The 17,664-nt window shown below is 41.2% G+C and overlaps 1 protein-coding gene and 1 pseudogene across 1 annotated transcript in view; one reads left to right on the forward strand and one right to left on the reverse strand.

Moving 5' to 3' along the window:
- The window catches only part of PGM5 (phosphoglucomutase 5), a 273,115-nt gene that overhangs the window by 243,304 nt on the left and 12,147 nt on the right, over nt 1-17,664 (forward strand). The gene's annotated exons all lie outside the window — the stretch shown is intronic.
- Nucleotides 3,093-4,186, reverse strand: LOC102487835 (protein SET-like; annotated as a pseudogene).

Raw genomic sequence — 17,664 nt, forward strand, 5'->3', positions numbered from 1 at the left:
AGCCAGTTACTGGGACCAGCAGTTAGCGTAATGGCTATGTAGCTGGACACTCATGTAGTCAACCGTGGTTCGCATCCCGGACCCGGTGGCTTAAAACTCACGCTGGATGCATGTGCGTGCGTGCCCAAGATCCCGAGAGGAGAATGGAGGAGAAGGGATTGCATGGCCATCCCCCCCGGGGGGTAATTTCTCGCTTTCTGTCTCTCTGTCTCTCTGTCTGGTGAGCGCACGTGCCCTATAGCAAAAACTTCTCCAGAAAAAACAGCTAGTCCCCATGGATGTACTGCCCTTATAAAAAAAACTTCCCCAAAAAAAAAAAAAAAAAAAAAAAAAAAGAGCCAGTTACTCAGTTCCAGAGAGAAAGGGGTACACATGCTGTACTAGGGTAGGGCTAAACAGAAAAAGCACCAGGGCAGATTATTTGCATTTGCCCATAAATAAGAGTATCTTGGCAAATGGATAATGATGGTGAGGTGGGATGGGCAAGGGGAATATGAGGGCAAGAGCCTTTTTTTGGGGGACTGGGGGGGTGGGGAGAGACAGGAAATGCAGGGGAAGCAAATGCAGGTTTAGGGCTGGCTACTTTGAATACTTTACACAGGCTCATGGGCACAGGGCCGTCCCTAATTGCCTGGTGCCTGATCCTGGGGTGATGTAGAAAACTGTTAGCCCAGATTAAGGGCCCACTGAATCTTGGATTAAAAACAAGTTGTTGGTTTGCATATGAAAGGCACTCTTCAGGGCGAGCTGTTTGCTGGTTTTGAGAATTAGCTAACCTTGCCTGGGAGGGGCTGCCCTTCCAGTGCCAGCAAAGCCCCAAATTTCAAACCATAGGAATTAGAATGCTTGAGGACAAGATGAAACTACTGTTCATTTTTACGGTGGCTTAAAATTACTTAGGGCCAATCACACAAGATTTCTTTCTTTCTTTCTTTCTTTCTTTCTTTCTTTCTTTCTTTCTTTCTTTCTTTCTTTCTTTCTTTCTTTCTTTCAAAGAGGGAGTCTTTTTGGCCATAGGACATGTGTGCTTGTCAGAGAGAGAGAGAGAGAAAGAGACAGAGAACAACAAATCACTCCCTGGGGGAATGGTCACATTGCAATCTCTTCTCCTCCATTCTCCTCTCAGGATTTTGGGCATGTATGTACACGAGCCAGTTGTGAGTTTCAAGCTGCAGGATCTGGGACTCAAACTGCACTTGGACATGTTAGAGTCTAGCACCTTAACCACTACCACATCTGCTGGTTCTTTGCTTTTTCTTATAACATCAAGGCTAGGTGGCCCCCAGTTTAGAAATTGGACTTTGGAATCAGATATCTTTGGTTTTGAGCCCTTGTTCTGCCATTTTCTAGCTCTCTGATTCATGGGCAATTTAATTTCTCTAAACTTCAATAACTCTGGAAGTCAAATGGAGATAATTTTTTTTGAGAGGTTTTTGCTATAGGGCGCGTGCACTCGCCAGACAGAGAGAGAGAGAGACAGAGAGATAGAAAGTAAGAAATCACCCCCCAGGGGGGGTGGCCATGCCACAATCCCCTCTCTTCCATTCTCCTCTTGGGATCTTGGGCATGCATGCACATGTGCCCGGTGTGAGTTTAAGGCACCGGGTCCGGGACTTGAACCGCAGTTGACTACGCGGGAGTCTAGCGACATAGCCATTATGCTAACTGCTGGTCCCAAGATAAAATATTTTTATATTATAGGATTCTTGTAGTAGCTAAATCACATAATTTATAAAAGTTTTGCACAATACCTGGTGCAGGAATAAATGCTCAACAAATGTTTTCATTAACATTATTGTTCCTACTGTTGTGTGTGTATGTGTCCACACATTTAGTTTTATTGTTAACAAAGTGAGTTGTTCACTTTTAACATTTAAAACTGAACATCATCTTTCCTTTCTAGTGAAACAAGTAGAAAACTTAAAAATAAACATGAACAAAGTTACAATAGAGAATGTCTATTCCAAGTAAGTGTCTATAGGTTCTGTTGATTCTCCCACCCAGTGGCAGGGCTCAAGTCTTCATTAGGAGAGAAATTTATTTTGAAAAGTGTCATCTTAAATTGCATGGGTGTCTGTTAAACAATTACAATTAAACATGCCAAAGGAGAAGCCATGTTGCCAAGATACCTGCTTAACCTGCCTAAACATCTCAACTCCACCCTTTGCTGGCCTCCTGTAACCCCATATTTCTTTCTTCTTCTTCTTCTTTTTTTTTTTGGACAGATTTTTTTGCTATAAGGCGTGTGTGCTCGCTCACTTACCAGAAAGACAGAAAGAGACAGAAAATGAGAAATCACCCCCCGGGGGGATGACTATACCACAATCCCTTCTCCTCCATTCTCCTCTCGGAATCTTGGGTACACATGCACATGCGCCTGGCGTGAGTTTATGCCACTGGGTCTGGGACTTGAACCGCAGTTGGCTACATGGGAGTTCAGTGACATAGCCATTACGTAATGCTAACTGCTGCTCCCCTTCTTTTTTTTTTTTAAAGAAAGGTTGTTGTTATAGGGCACGTGTGCTTGCCAGAGAGACAGAGAGAGTCAGAGAGACAGAAAGTGAGAAATCACCCTACTGGGGGGATGGCCATGCCACAGTACCTTCTCCATTGTCCTCTTGAGATTTTGGACATGCACACATGTGCCTGGCATAAGTTTTAAGCTGCTGGGTCCATACTGACTGTCCATATTCACATAGAGACACAGTGTAATATCTGAAGAAATATACAGAGAAAGGAGGAAAAAAGCTAGAATTCGATGCACTAGTTAGTTGGGGGCCTAGCACCCTCCAACTTCCAGCAGAGTGAAGGGAGCAGAAAGGTTTTATTTTTTCTCACAGAGCACGGAGGTGTTGATTCCAAACAGCTTGTGTTGAGACAAAGGGATAAAAATGAATTTGAGATTCTTTTCCCTTTGTATTCTGCTCAAGGTTGTTCTCCCTTAAATAAGTTGAGAATCATGGTGTAGAGAAAAGAGACCTCAAGAACAGGGCAACTGAGCACAGGGGTAGGGGGGACGAAGACTGCAACTTGCTCCCTGGGACTGGAGACAAGTTTTAGAAAAGGAGGATTGGAATCCATCTGTGTTTCTGTCAGTCTTCTCCTTCATCCTCCTCTCCTGCCTCCATCATCATCTTCATCTTCTTCACTTTCATCTTCATCTCCTTCATCAATATTTTCCAATCTTCCTCCTTCTTCATCTTCTTCTCCTTCCCTTTCTTCATCATCTATTTTGGGAGCCGAGCAGTACTGTAATGGATCTGACCAAATGTCATCTTTGATGACCTCCCCTGGTCGTCTACACATGCATCAGAATGGAAAGTTCTCTGGTTCCTCATGCTGCCTCTTTCTGCTGGCTTCGTTCTGCCTTTGACTTGAACATCTCATCAGATCCTTTCCAGATTTCCATTTGATTTCAGTGGACTTTGAAGATGGATCACCATTCTCATTCAGATGAAATTCTTTGGAGAGAACTTTAAAGAGAGATTTTTGCTATAGGATGTTTGCACTTGCAAGAGAGAGAGAGAGAGAGAGACAAAGAAATCACCCCCCAGGGGGGATGGTCACACCACAGTCCCTTCTCCTCCATTCTACTCTTGGGATTTTGGTTATGCATGTACCTGCTCCCTGTGTGAGCCACTGAGTCCAGGACTTGAACTGCGGTCAACTACATGGGAGTCCAGTGACATAACCATTATGCCATCTGCTGGTCCCAGAACTTTTTTTTTTTTTTGAAGTAAGGATTTTCATTAAAATAAAAATCTATTCTGTAACATGATTTAAGATCTTCAAATTCTGTCACTTCTGCTCTGGTCAAATAAAGCAGGACCTCTTCATCCTCCTCCTCAAGCAGTGTAGACATTTATGGATGGTTGACAGAAGTTCTTACCCACAAATTTGGGATTTTGGCCATCAATTCTGACCCCTTCTGAAAAAAATGAGTGGTGATGTCTGTTATATTTCTGTTTTACTTTCAAAATCTCAGTGGTTTGTTCATTAAATCTATTTTATTTTGTACTTTACTGATATTTTCTATTGCTTCTTGTCGCTCTTTCTCTCCTGTGGGTGAGTCCAGAGAGGCTGATAACTCCTCCAGCCAAGAGGCAGGCGGCAGTTTCGGTTTCTTTGTCAGAGGTATGAGTGAAGACTGTCGCTTGTGGGCCATACTTCCAGGAAAGTCCAGGGTCCAGACTCAAAGACCTCCTTGCTCACCAGGAGGAAGCTCTGAGAATTCTAGAAGGTCATCGTTTTTTTATTAATAATAACATAGACCGGTTTCTGATCATGTGGGGGGATAAAAGATTCTCAGACTAGTTAACAACTTGTTTTTTGTTTTGTTTGTTTGTTTTTCCTATAGAATGCATATGCTCACCAGAGAGAGAGAGAGAGGGAAAGTGAGAAATCATCCCCCGAGAACAACATCCATGCTACAATCCCTTCTCTTAGGATTTGGGTTATGCACACACACAAGCCTGGCATGTATTTCAAGCTGTCAGGTCCAAGACTCAAACTGCACAGTTGCCCATGTTGGACCCAGCTGCCTTAACCACCACCTCATCTGGCTGACACAGCAATTTGTTTTATAATGTAATTAGCCTGCCTTGTCTTTTCCTTTCTCTTTTAACATCTCAGAAAGCCAATGGATTTAAGGGAGGATTCCCAAGAGAACTGACAACTTCTAAAAGCCTAGGTCTTATAAGAGAGCTTCCAGGGCCCTCGGGAGGTGGCATTCTATTAATAGATGTGCCATACTGTGTTCAAAAATGAAGTAGAGATTCTCCACCAGTCTCTCCATTCTCTCCTCCTCTGTCGTTCCTCTCATCTTTTAGAATCCTTACATCCATGGAATGTATGAGAAAGGACTGGCTGCCTTTCTGGCTGGGAGCAAGAGGTACTGAGTTCGGGTTGTTCAATGACCTTTTTAAATCCGAGATCATGTGCAAGCTGTTGGTTGCTCCAAGTTCATTTCCCAGGGAGGAAGGGCTTAAATATGAGCACCGGTGTGAGGGGAAGGGCCGGTTCATCAGAGAGAGGATTTCTGGTGTCACGGCTGCTGGCCATGAGGCACGTGCTGACTGGCCTCAGGTGTTAAACACAGACATGTTCTCCTGCAGCAGGGGTCATCAGGCTTTGTCTGTGAAGGCCCCAAGAGTAAATAGTTGAGGCTTCGCTACCTGTATTCAATTGCTGGGACTGATATAACTAAGTACTGTAGTCTTGGTGAATTAAACAAGAGAAACTGCCTGAGTTCTGGGGGTTAGAAGGCATCTGTGGACCAGCAGATGGCATAATGGTTACGTGGCTGGACTCTCTCAGAGTCAACCACAGTTCAAATCCCAGACCCAGCAGCTTAAAACCCACGCCGGTTATGTGTGCATGCATGCCTAAAATCCCGAGAGGAGACTGGAGGAGAAGAGATTACGGTGTTTCTCACTTTCTGTCTCTCTGTGTCTCCCCAGCGAGTCTCTCTTTTGCCATAGGGCAAAAACTTCTCTATAAGTAAGTAAGTAAGTAAATAAAAAGGCATCCATAGGGATAGTGCTCTCTGACGACCTGAAAACAAAGTCTGTTCCAGGCTGTTCCCCATGGCTTGAACATAGTTATCTCTTTTTTTTGTCTCCTCACACTCTTTTCTTTCTATGTGCCTCTTTGAGTCTGAATTTCCTCTTTTTATAGAGAAATTATACAATTGGATTAGGGCCTACCCCAGTGACCTCATTTTAACTTGATTGCTTCTGTAAGACCCTATGTCCAAATAGAGTCCCGTTCTGAGGTCCTGGCAGTCAGGACTTCAACCCCTGAATGGGTGGGACACAAGTCAGCTGGAGCGCTGGTCATCTAGTCTGGGAAGCAGCTTCTCATGGCCATTGGAGCTCAAAAGCAGCACAGACAATACGTCAATGATTTAGTGAGGCTCTAGGCTAAATTCCAATCAAGTTATATTTATGGGCACTGATACTTGCATTTCATCTTGTCTTAATTCATCATAAAATCTTCCAGACTTTTTTCCAACCATTTGAAAGCACCATCCTTAGTTCATGGTCTATCCTGAAGCCAGATGGTGCCCTAGGTTTTTGGCCTGAGCACTGTAATTTTTGACCCTTTCCTTATAGATTTCTGAATATGACACAGTGTGTACAGTTTCTGATTACATTCACTGAAGCATGAGTTTGGCTAAACAGTATTTTTTTTATTTTTTGAGAGGTTTTTACTATGGGATGCGTGTGGTCGCCAGAAAGACAGAAAGCAAGAAATCACCCCCCGGGGGATAGCCACACCGCAATCCCTTCTCCTCAATTCTCCTCTCGGGATCTTGGGCACACGCGCACATGTGCCCAAAAACTGTCTATTTTGTAAAAGGTAAAGTTATATTTGTATATGTGTGTGTGTGTGTGTGTGTGTTTATATGAAGGTTAATTTCAAAGTTTTAGAAAAAAGTATCAAATATCTCTGAGGATCTCTCAGATTGTCCTTCTAAGATGGAATTCCCTTGCTTTTGACTGCAGCTAAACACGAAAGGAAAATGTCGTAGAGTATGTTTGTATTCATGGAATTAAATTCCTTTTCCAGGTGTTTGGTTTCTTGTCAGAGAGGTCCATCTTTTTCTACTTACAGCAGCTGCTCACAGATGATTTTCAGATGAGCAGCACTAAGATGTCAGGAGGCGGGAAGAATGCTCGGACATAGGGATGAAGACAGCGAAGGAGAGAGGCCACATGGTGGTGCGGCGGTAGTGCGGTCACCTGGGGAACAGATCACATGGGAAGGTCCTGGGTTCACACCTGGGGACCGCCCTGTCCATGCTGGGTGCATGTTCTTACCCGTGATCTAGGCCGGCTGGGGCTGGGAGTGCATCTTGTTGGGGATGTTTGTTTCTCTGTGTCTCCTCCTGTCTCTTTCTCTCATATAAGAAATAAGTGAATAAACATTAAAAAGAAATAAAAGGAGAAGAAGAAAAGTCTGAACATGAGTTCTGGTGAACACTTAGCAACATGTGAGAAACAAACACATGCCAGCACATCAGTTGCCCAAAGTCAGGGGGTGTTTTGATGTATTCTGGTGTAAGCAGGGCTTCTCACAGTAGGGAACAAGGTACTTTGCATTTAAGATGCTCTAACTGTAACCCTCAAACCCATTGTCCAAACAAGCCCCCATATACCCTAGGAAATGACAAGTCCGTTGTTGCTTTCTGTTCTTGGTTTGCTTTTAGTTACTGTGGGGACTTTACAGTCAGGATGGTCAGTGTGGTGTCCAAAAACAGCTAAGGTTCCTTGATGATATACTTAGATTTTTCCAGCCCAGCTGCAGTGGCACTGGTGGTAGGACACAGCTGTGTGATACTTGAGCCAGATGGGAGGCCAGGGTCTGGATCACAGGTTTACGAGAATATGCTAGGCATACCTGTGTGACGCTGGCTGGCTGAGGGATTAGAAGGAGGAATCATGGCATGTGAGAGCCGGTCAAAAATACCTATCTCCCCCTACGCCAAACACATATACCTTATGAAAGAGATAAACATTCAAAATATTTTTCCAGCTATGTTTCTTCCACTGTCTTTGACTACATATATTGACTTCCTTTTTCTCTCTTTCTTTCTCTCTGCTTTTCTTTTTCTCTCTTTCTTCCTTCCTTCCTACCCTTCCCTTTCTCCTTCCCCTTCCTTTCCCTCCCTTCTTCTCTCCTTTCTTTCTTGCTTGCTCGCTCGCTCTCTCTCTCTTTCTCTCTCTCTCTGACAGGGTCTTATTGTCATGTTTCTCCTGCCTCAGCCTCCCAGCTGGGACTACAGACATATGCCATAACTTCCAGCTGTTTCAGACAGGGAGACTCCCTCTGTTGACCAGGCCAGCCTCAGGCTCAGCAATCCTCCTGACACAGCCTCCATATTCTCTGAAATTGTAGTTGTGCACCACCATGTCTGGTTCTTAGGTTGGACCAAAAATTGAACTTAGGCTTTGCATGTGGTCCTAGCTTGCAGAACACAATTCTTAGCCTCATGGCACCATGCTCGGCCAACTTTGTGGGTATTTCTATTTTGGTGAATCAAGCCTCTGATTCCAACTCTTAACTAATGTGGTATATTTCATATTAATATTATTCAGAATTTGCAGTAATTCACTTTTAATGGATAAAATTCAATAGCAACTTTAAATGCAGGTATGTTTTAGATGTTTCTGACTTTCAAAGAGTCATACGTGGACGGGCAGCCTCAACTTCTCTTGGTTGCTACTTCCATTTTTTTTTTTCAGTGATAATTTCTGATTTACATATAATTGCTATACATCTTTGTGGGGTACAGGATTTTTTTAAAAAACATGTGTAAGTGTATAATAATCCAATCAAGGACACATGCATTCTCATATCTGTTAGAAATACAGAATCTGTTAGATGTGCAGAATCTTGGGCCCCATCCCCGGGCTACTGAATCAGATTCTGCGTTTTAACAAGCTCCTCAGATGATTCGTGTGCGCATGAATGTTTGAAAAATCTTGCAATAGATGACCTGTGGAATCCTTATTTCCATCTCTGTTTCTCAGGACTGATTTTCCTCCTAGACGAGTCCCTCTAATGGAAATCCAACTGTTGGGTCATTGGGAAAGTCATGACACATTTTGCACAGAAAAACTTAGGAAAATACATCACGACTTTCCCAATGACCTAGTAGGATGCATTTTTAGGAGTAATTGGCCTCTGCGATTTCTTTCCCCTTTTAGAAAATTCTAAGAGGTATAGAAAATAACTCAGACAAAAGTTCCAAGAAGATCTCTTCCTGATTCTCAGGTCAATTAACAAAAAGATACAAGAAAATTCAGCTTTGCTTTACGGCTCCATAGAAACCCTCCCTTAGTATCAGCTCAGCCGCATCATACTGTTTTCTTCACACGATCACGCTAGCTGAGCTGACAGATTCAAAATAACCTGTGGATGAAGTAAAGAAAGTTTTAATTTGATTTTGCCAAGACATGAAACCTTGTTGGAATTGTGTAGACAGTCTAGCACAACTTAAATTACTAGGAAGGGGTCAATTATTTAAAACCCTTAAGGGTGATATGGCAGCTGAGTTTTAAAAGGCAAAAGCTATAACAGAACATGATCTTTTGTCAAAATTGCACTCATAAAATGTATATTAGTCATAAATTCCACTAATAGTCTTTATATTGCAGAGAAGAATCTCCTTTTGTGTAGAAGGCTCATTTCTATCTTTTTAGTTCCCGTGTTAATGACTTTTCTGCTATACGTCCTCTTTCATTAGGCTTGGGTGGCTCTCGTGACAGAGGGCCAGATTTACAATTTGCTTCTGCTACTCAACTCTGCTACTCAACTTTGGTCAATGTAGCAGTCCTCGCTAACTCCACTCAGTGTACAGTCCTTGCTAACTGCTTTAGAAACTGATAACACTCTTACAGAATGTGTTCCAAATGCTCTGATGTCTTGTCTGTTTTCAGCATTGTTTGTCCAACTGCAATCTGATTATATCCCCTCTGGCTGGATATATGGGGCCTCAGTGCACACAAACACAAAGGAAGGTCAGCTTTCCTGGGCTGACAGTGTCTTCCTGACGCAGAGATGTTGCTTCTGATTCATGTATCTTTGGGTATCTTTCAGTCCGACAGCTGACAGCACTCTGACATTTTTCATCTCTTTTTATCTTATCTTTATCAGAAAATAAAATATGAACTTCATTTTATGGGCAAAGAAGCTGAAGCCAGAGGGGTTGTTGTCTGTCTTCCAAAGGTCAAATGCCGGGGCTGGAATGCTAGTCCACTCACTTCACCCTACTCTTACAACAAACTAGACTTTCTGCTTCAAAATAATAATAATTACAACAACAGTAATAATAATGTCCATTTGCACTTACTAGGTTCTAGCCTGTATATGCACTGGGTAGAATGCTGCCTGCTTTGGGCGTGTTATATCTTATTCTAACCACAGTCCTGAGCTATAGGTACTTACGCTATCCACCCATGTTTTATAGCTGAGAAAACTTTGGCCTGTGAATAACCCACTGTTTCCAAGAGTATAGTTGGTATTAGAACCTAAACTCTGGCCCCTGAGCCCAAGGTCTTCACTAGGATGCTGTATTATGTGCTATAAAAAATGTGGAGATACCCACCCACCTATGAAAAATTAATTAGTGTAACCAGGATGCTCATATTCAGTCTAGTATGTAATTAGCGTACCCCAATCCATCCTACAAGAGTTTTCAGAGTTCTCCAGACCCATACTTCCAGACTAGTAGAAAGTCTGGTGTCTCTTTTTGACTGCCTACTTTTTATGTCCCAAATCTTTTCCAAAGGGCTAGCCTTGTCTTAGAAGGCTGTGTGCCCTGAAGTTGGACAGTATCACAATGTTACTTGTCATTGGTTATTTCAGGTGCGCTGAGGGGGGGCAGTTGTGGGAAGTGCAGAGACTGTTTTCTTTTCCCCCAGAGGAGCAATATCACCACCCTAGAATGGGCTTCACTGTGTGTGGGCCTGAGGGGACAGGGCTGGGTCTCCTCTATCTAGCCACCGTGGGCCCCTGGCTAGAACTTGGTAATTCCTCAAGGTGGGATGGAGAAGAGAGACTATATATTCTCAGGGCTCTACTCAGCCAGGAGTTCCCCCTGCCAGATGGGTCTGGAGCTTTAGTCTCTCTGGTCTTCCACTTCCTTCACAAAACTGCTTTTCAAGGCTCTGGTGTAATCCCAGGAGGGCTGGGCTGAGTAGACACAGTTCCTGGGTTACAGTTCTGTGCCTTAGTCATGGTCAGTTCAGTCCATGCTAAGAGTTTGCATCTGAGGAATAGGGATTAGGAAGGACTGCGGTCTCTTTATTCCCCAAAAGATTCCTGGGCTCCTTATGCAAATCTATCAACCCTCCCCAGCAGTCTTCAAGCCTCTCATAGTGAGAATCTCTATTTCAAAAAAAAAAAAGAGAAATTTTTAATTAGAACTTTCTAGAGTCCTGGATTTGAAGTGGCTCGTAGGAAAAATCATGATGCATTTTTGCGTAGAAAGACATTGAGAAGTACGTCATGACTTTTCTGACAACTCAGTACTTATCCAGGTAAAATTCATGCTCATTAATATCTAAATCATTTCACTGCTTTTACTGCATCGTGACTTGTCCAGGGACAGTAAATTTAGCTGCCCACCAACACAGACAATAAATCCTACGTTGAGACAAGTTTAAGACAACAGAGCATGATGGGAACTCTGGTAACATTCAGTTCTAATTATTGCATTGTTAATTTATGAGCCCAAGGTTGCCAGACTTTTCTGCTTTTAAAAAAAGCAAGATATCACGTGAAACAAGATTTTCACTTGAAATTTCATTTTTAAATATTAGTGAAAAATGATTAGAAAACAAAACAAACCCCGTCTCTGTGTGAAGGACTTCTAGCTTCTAGTAATGGTGGACTGGATATTTCGGACTAACTCTCTGAAAGGAAAAAAGCTGAAAGAAATATAGAGAAGCATCTTTTACAACGTATCGACAACAGAAGACCTACTAAGATAGTAGCGGGGCAGGAAGGAGGTAAGAGCTCACGGAAAGAGCCAGTGCTCTTTCTGTCCTGGGGGGTTAGCCTGCCTAGGAGAGGCAGTAAAGAACAGTTTAGATCAATGGTAGCTCTTGTGCAGACCAGGTGGCCTGGCTTGGTCTGAATTTGGTTACAGACCAAGTTCTCTACCTACACAGGCGTGACATACAGGTGGGAACGTTGGTCTATTCTGACCTACTTCTGCTGCTCAGAAAATGACTCAAGAGGCAGCTAAGGGGTCAGTCTGCATAGCAGATTCATGCGACTTAAGGACAAAAGCTCAGAGTTGAGGATCACCTAAGGCAGAGATCCTCACATAACAGCCCCTGCACTGGATTGTAAAGTCAAAGAGAACCATTCCAAAGGTACAGTACAGACTATAATCAGCCGGTTATAAATGCATGGCCCTGAACTATTCACTCCCTCAAAAGTCTCAAGAAGGAATGGAATGAAACTAACAATACCTAGGTCTCAAGTTATTCTTATAAGTAATTTTTCAAACAAAATGGTCAGCAAATAATAAAAACTTATAAGGCACTTGAAAAGACAAAGTAACAGGTACTAAATCAACGGAAACAATATATAACATGAAAGGACCCACGGAGACTAGAATTTGTTTAATATAGGCTATAGGAGAGTTATTTTCACTCTGTTCATGGAAAGAAAATACCAAATATAAAAATACTAGCAAATAGCAGAAGACTATAAAAATATAATACCACCTACCTCATAGGCTATTATAGAGATTAACTTAATATATGAATTTAGAGTAGTGCTTGATGCCTAGCAGGTCAGCTATTAAAAATTGCAGAAGAGGGGCTAGCAGGTAGCATCATGGTTGAGGTCTTGAATTCCCATATGGCTGACTGTGGTTCAAGTTCTGGACCTGGTAGCTTGCTTTCTCACTTTCCCTTTCTCTCTCTCTCTTTCTGTGTGCCTCTCTCTAGTCAAATTAAAATAAATGAATAAATTAATTAAAATAATTCTTTTTAAAAAATTGCAAAAGATGGGCCAGCAGGTGGCATGATGGTTAAGATGTGGACTCCCACATGGCCAACAACGGGTCAAATCCCAGACCTGGTGACAGGCTTCCTCTCTCTCTCTCTCTCTCTCTCTCTCTCTCTGTCTGGTGAGAAAATTAAATAATAATGATAAATAAATATAAATAAGTAATTATTTTTAAAAAATGTAAAAAAAGAGTCTAAACTTCAGAACTTCAGGCACAAACTGCAGATGAAGACAAGAGCAGGCATTTGCTCTTCCCAAAACTTTTGCAAGCGAGTTAATTCTGTCTTGCTGTGAGATAAATTCTATTGCCTGTAACCTAAACCCAGCCAGGAAACACAACCATTTTTTGCCTTTCAAGTCTGCTTAAGTAAGAGCAGGAGTGTATTTCGCATCCATGAGTATGAAATAAATAAATGCATATTTACTAGGATGAGATCTCTTGGCAACTCTCAGTGACAGCTATGAATGTGTGGCTTGGGGCTACTGCTAAAGTCAGGCTGTTTATTCACCTGCCTGCCTGGTAAGCACCCTGTCCTCAGCTCTCAGATGCAGGAAGAGAACACCCTGCTGTGTGATGACATGAGGAAGATCCCTTCTTCTATGCACATAAACACCAATTTGCAAGAACAGCTCTGAAATATGACTTAAGGGCAATTTAAGGGCAGACAGGATATAGCCTTCAGATCTCTATTCTAATTGCTGGCTGGGAATGAAAAGAGCCAGCCAAACCAAGTCTGTGTCTAAGAGTTGATTTTTATCCCTGCGAAATAGTCAGTGGAAATATTGTGATTTTAAACTAACTGAGAACATTTAATAATACTATTATTACCTACCATCGATTGGCGCTTAGTGCATTACGTGTATTTCTCATCTCATGTTTACAACAGTCCTTTGAAATAGAAAATATTATTAGTAACCCAATTTCAAAATATTAGGTACAGAGAGATTAAGAACCTAGCCTAGTTAATGATAAGAGATGTCAATAAACTGAGGCCCTGCTGATTCATGCATTCAGTCAATGTGCTATGTGGTCTCCCATATCATTTAGTCCTGAACATTTTTCTCCACCTAGTGAACAGTCAAGTGCAAGTCAGCCTAAAACACTGTTCAGTCTGTGTACCGTTTGCTCTCATCATCACCTACTGTTGATTAGCAAACTGCCTCCATACTTGGTGGCACACTACAGCAATAATTTCCACATGTTCATGGATCCTGTGGGCCAAGAATGTGGATGTGTCACATGGGATGACTTGTCCCACTCTGCTCCATGGTGTCTGGGGTCTCAGATGGGAAAGCTAGAGAGACTGGGAGTGACTCAAATGACTGAAGCTGGAATCTTCTGGAGACCTCTTCACACCCAAGCCTAGTGCCCTCTGGATTGAGGATAGTCAGATTTCCTAATGTACCTGCTCAGGGATCTCTCTCTCTCTCTTCATTCATCCATTCATCCATCTCCAGCTAAAATAAAAGATCAATCAAAGATTGTTGGGCCATCCATTTGCATATCCTGATCTAGCCTTGGGGGCTGTATTGGAGACACTAGGGTGTTAGCTGGATTCAACTACTGTTTGTAGGATAATAGCAAATGCTTACACACTGTGGGCCAGCACTGTTCTTTGTTAGCTCATTTAATTCTCACCAGTGTTCCATGAAATAACTGTTCCCCATTTTATGTAAGGAAAATGAAATCTCAGAAAAGTTAAGTAGCTCACCTAGATTGCATAGCTCATAAAGGATAGAGCCAGCCTTTGATCTAGGTAGTTTGGCTTAGAGTCCATGCCTTTAACCACTACACAGCTACTTCAGGATAAGGAGCACAGCACCTTTTAAGAATGGCTCTCAGATCTGAGTATGCATCAGTACCAACTTGGGAGCTTGTCAGAGCTACATTTTCCTGTCTGGTTCACAGATACAGTAAAACAGCATCTCTATGACTGGAACCTACAACCAGGTGGTTCTTACCTGACTCTCAGATAGCAGTCTGCTGATCGATCTTTGGAAGGTTTCTTTCTTTTATTTATTTATTTTTTTTAATGTTGTAACATTCACTTTATTGTTCTGAAATCTTTTTGAAACATTTAAAACAATTAATTAATTTACATTAATTCCCTGAGTATCATGATAGCATAAAAAATGTGATTTTCCCATCCAGAATATACTGCATAGTGGCTTAATCATGCATGTTATTGTCAATAATTTTCCATTTCCAGTTTCATATAAATGTGTATGTATGTGTATGTGTGTGTGTGTGTGTGTATGTGTATATATATATATATGTATATATATATATACATATATATATATATACACATATTCACACACACACACACATACACATACATACACATTTATATGAAACTGGAAATGGAAAATTATTGACAAAGGTAGCACCTAGTTGATCCCACAGAGCTTACTATGGTCATTAAATAGGTATTTTTGAATATATTTTTTAATTTCAATAAAAGCAGTTTTAACTTTAATAAATCATAGAAATGCTAAGAAACTGCTCAAAACGTAAAGCCAGGAAACACGTTAGGATTCTGTTCAAATAGTAGGTACATGAATGTATTGACAGCTCAAGAAAGGACAAAAACCCTTAAAACTGGAAAACAAAGCCTAGAAAAAAAATCAGCAATGTTTTAGTCAAAAGTCATAAAATTCTATTTCACCAGTTCAGTCTCATGTACTTTATCTTTTGTTGTGTTGTGGTTTGATCTTCCCGATTAAATTCTTGGATATAATATTCAAATCCAGACTTATCCCTACAATTATGTTGGCCATTTTCTTTTGTCTGTATTTAATTTTTCTGGCATAGCACTCCTTTGAGAACTTCTTGAAAATCCAATCTGGTGTTGCTAAATTCTTTTAGGTTTTGTTTATCTGAGAATGTTCTTGTCTTTTCTTCCTATATGAAGGACAATCTTGATGGGTCCAGTATTCTTGGTTGAAATTGCTTTTCTTTTAACACTTTGAATATATTTTCCCATTCTTTCCTTGCTTGCATTTTTTTCTGATGAGAGGTCCACTGTTAGCCTGATGGGATATCCTTTGTAGGTAACTTGCTGTTTTTCTCTTGCCAATCTTAGTATCTTGTCTTTGTCTGTGGTTTTGGTTAATTTGGCTATAATGTGTCTTGGAGAAGATCTTCTTGGGTTGATTCTATTTGGGGTCCTTTGTATTTCTTGGGACTGGATCTTGAGTATCTCTCTAGGATTGGAAAGTTTTCTTGTAGAATTTCATGGAATAGATTATGAATGCCCTTATGAGTCTCTTTGCCTTCTGGGATACCAATTATATGGATGTTTTGACATTTGATGGTATCCAGTGTTTCTCATATATTACTCTCATGTTTTGGGGCAATTTTCTTAGTCTTTGTGGTGGATTTTTCTAGACCAGTGATTTTTTATCTTCTACGTCTAAGATTCTATTTTCTGTATGATCTAGTCTGCTTTTAATACTTTCAAGGGAGATTTTGACTTCCTATATTATAGCCTTCCTCTCTAACAGGTCCATGTTGATGCTTTAACTTCATCTTGAAGGAGCAAGGCTTCCTGGGATCCATAAGCAGAAAGCCTAGCTACATCACATCATTGTTCAAACTATAGAAATCCAATTTTTTTAAAAGGCATTGCAGACTTTTAATCTAGATCTTGGCTTCAGGTGTCATTTAGGGAACAAAAGGAGAGAGGAGGAAAATGAAGACAGTCCTTTGAGCCACAAAAACTGGAGAAACAATGGTCTTTTAGTTTTTTAACCTCTAGTGTCAATCTTGTAGTTACATTTTTGCTTACAATTTTGTAAGCAGGGGATGCTGGTTTCCCTTTAAATTAGTATGTGTACTCCCACATGAAGGAGATTTTTTTGAAGTCTGTTGTGGATATATGCAATAAAGAGAAGTGTGAAGACATGATAGGGGTATTTGATGGGAATAGGGGTCCAAACTAATTAGTAATTCCCTGTTCTTTTTATAGTATCTTTGGAAGTGAAAGGTAGGGAAGAGAATATAAAGAGAAGAGAGGGGCTAGCCATGGTGACATGGTGGTAGCACAATGCTCTGCAATACTGGAGCCATATGAACATGGGGGTTTGGTTCCCTGGATGACCTATAAGTGGCAGACATGCATGCAAACCAGTAATTCTGACTGGTTGAGAAGGTGTGGGGAGAGGACCCCATGAGACCTTTTGGGTGCTTAATTTTCTCTCTCTCTCTCTCACTAAACTTTTTAAAAAGAAAAAGTGAAAAGAGAAAAAGAGAAACAGTGACCAGGGAAGCTGTTCTATGCAACTTAAACTGTAAACATGTTTGGGTTGGTTTGTATTTTTGTATTTATGAGACAGAGTAACGAAAGGGCTTAGAGCTTTGCAGCTGCACCTGCAAACACCAGCCCTCCTGTTTGCTCTCTTCCCTTCTCCACCCCCACACAATACATCCTCACGGGGAGCCAAGTGGAGCTCATGTGTGAATAAGTAGGGAAATTGGCTTCATGGCTCCTGGATTTTATTTTGGATTTGCAATCTGAATGCCATTTTCACCTTCTTAAGTCCCAAGTCAATTACCAAAGGGGACAGAATGGTGGAGAAGGAGGCCAAACCTACCTGGTCAATTTGGTTTCTGTGAAGCAGGTTACCACATGCTCAGACATTAGCTTATCTTTGCTGTGGTGAACCTCTTTAGGAATATTTCATCTACTTCTATCTCAAAATGTTTTTTTTTTTTTTCCTGCTTAGAGGGGAGATTTTTTGGAGGCCAAATTTGTTATATGACAAGATAGATAGACTCTCTTAGTGTTGAACTCTATTCAGATATAGCTGTAGTCATTTTTCATATTGCCTGCTTTGGCTAATTTTAGGTTCCTTTTAGATCGAGATAGCTAGGTAGATTTATGATGTGAAGTGGGGATTAAAGTTAGGACTATTTTAGGTATTGTAAAAAAGACTAACATATCTGTAGCATTTAGCATTTCAATTTTTTTATTAGCAAAATGTATTTTATATTTCTTTGTGTGATGATTTCTATGTTTCCCAAATGCATTTAAAACAGGTAGTCATCTTCATTACCTAGAATCTGGGCTACTGTAAACAGGCAGCATCTAGCTTATAGGAGACCTTTGTGCAAAGTGTCCTGAGCAGGAATGT

Source organism: Tupaia chinensis, unplaced genomic scaffold, assembly GCF_000334495.1.
Source record: "Tupaia chinensis unplaced genomic scaffold, TupChi_1.0 Scaffold000354_1, whole genome shotgun sequence".
NCBI classification, from domain to species: domain Eukaryota; kingdom Metazoa; phylum Chordata; class Mammalia; order Scandentia; family Tupaiidae; genus Tupaia; species Tupaia belangeri.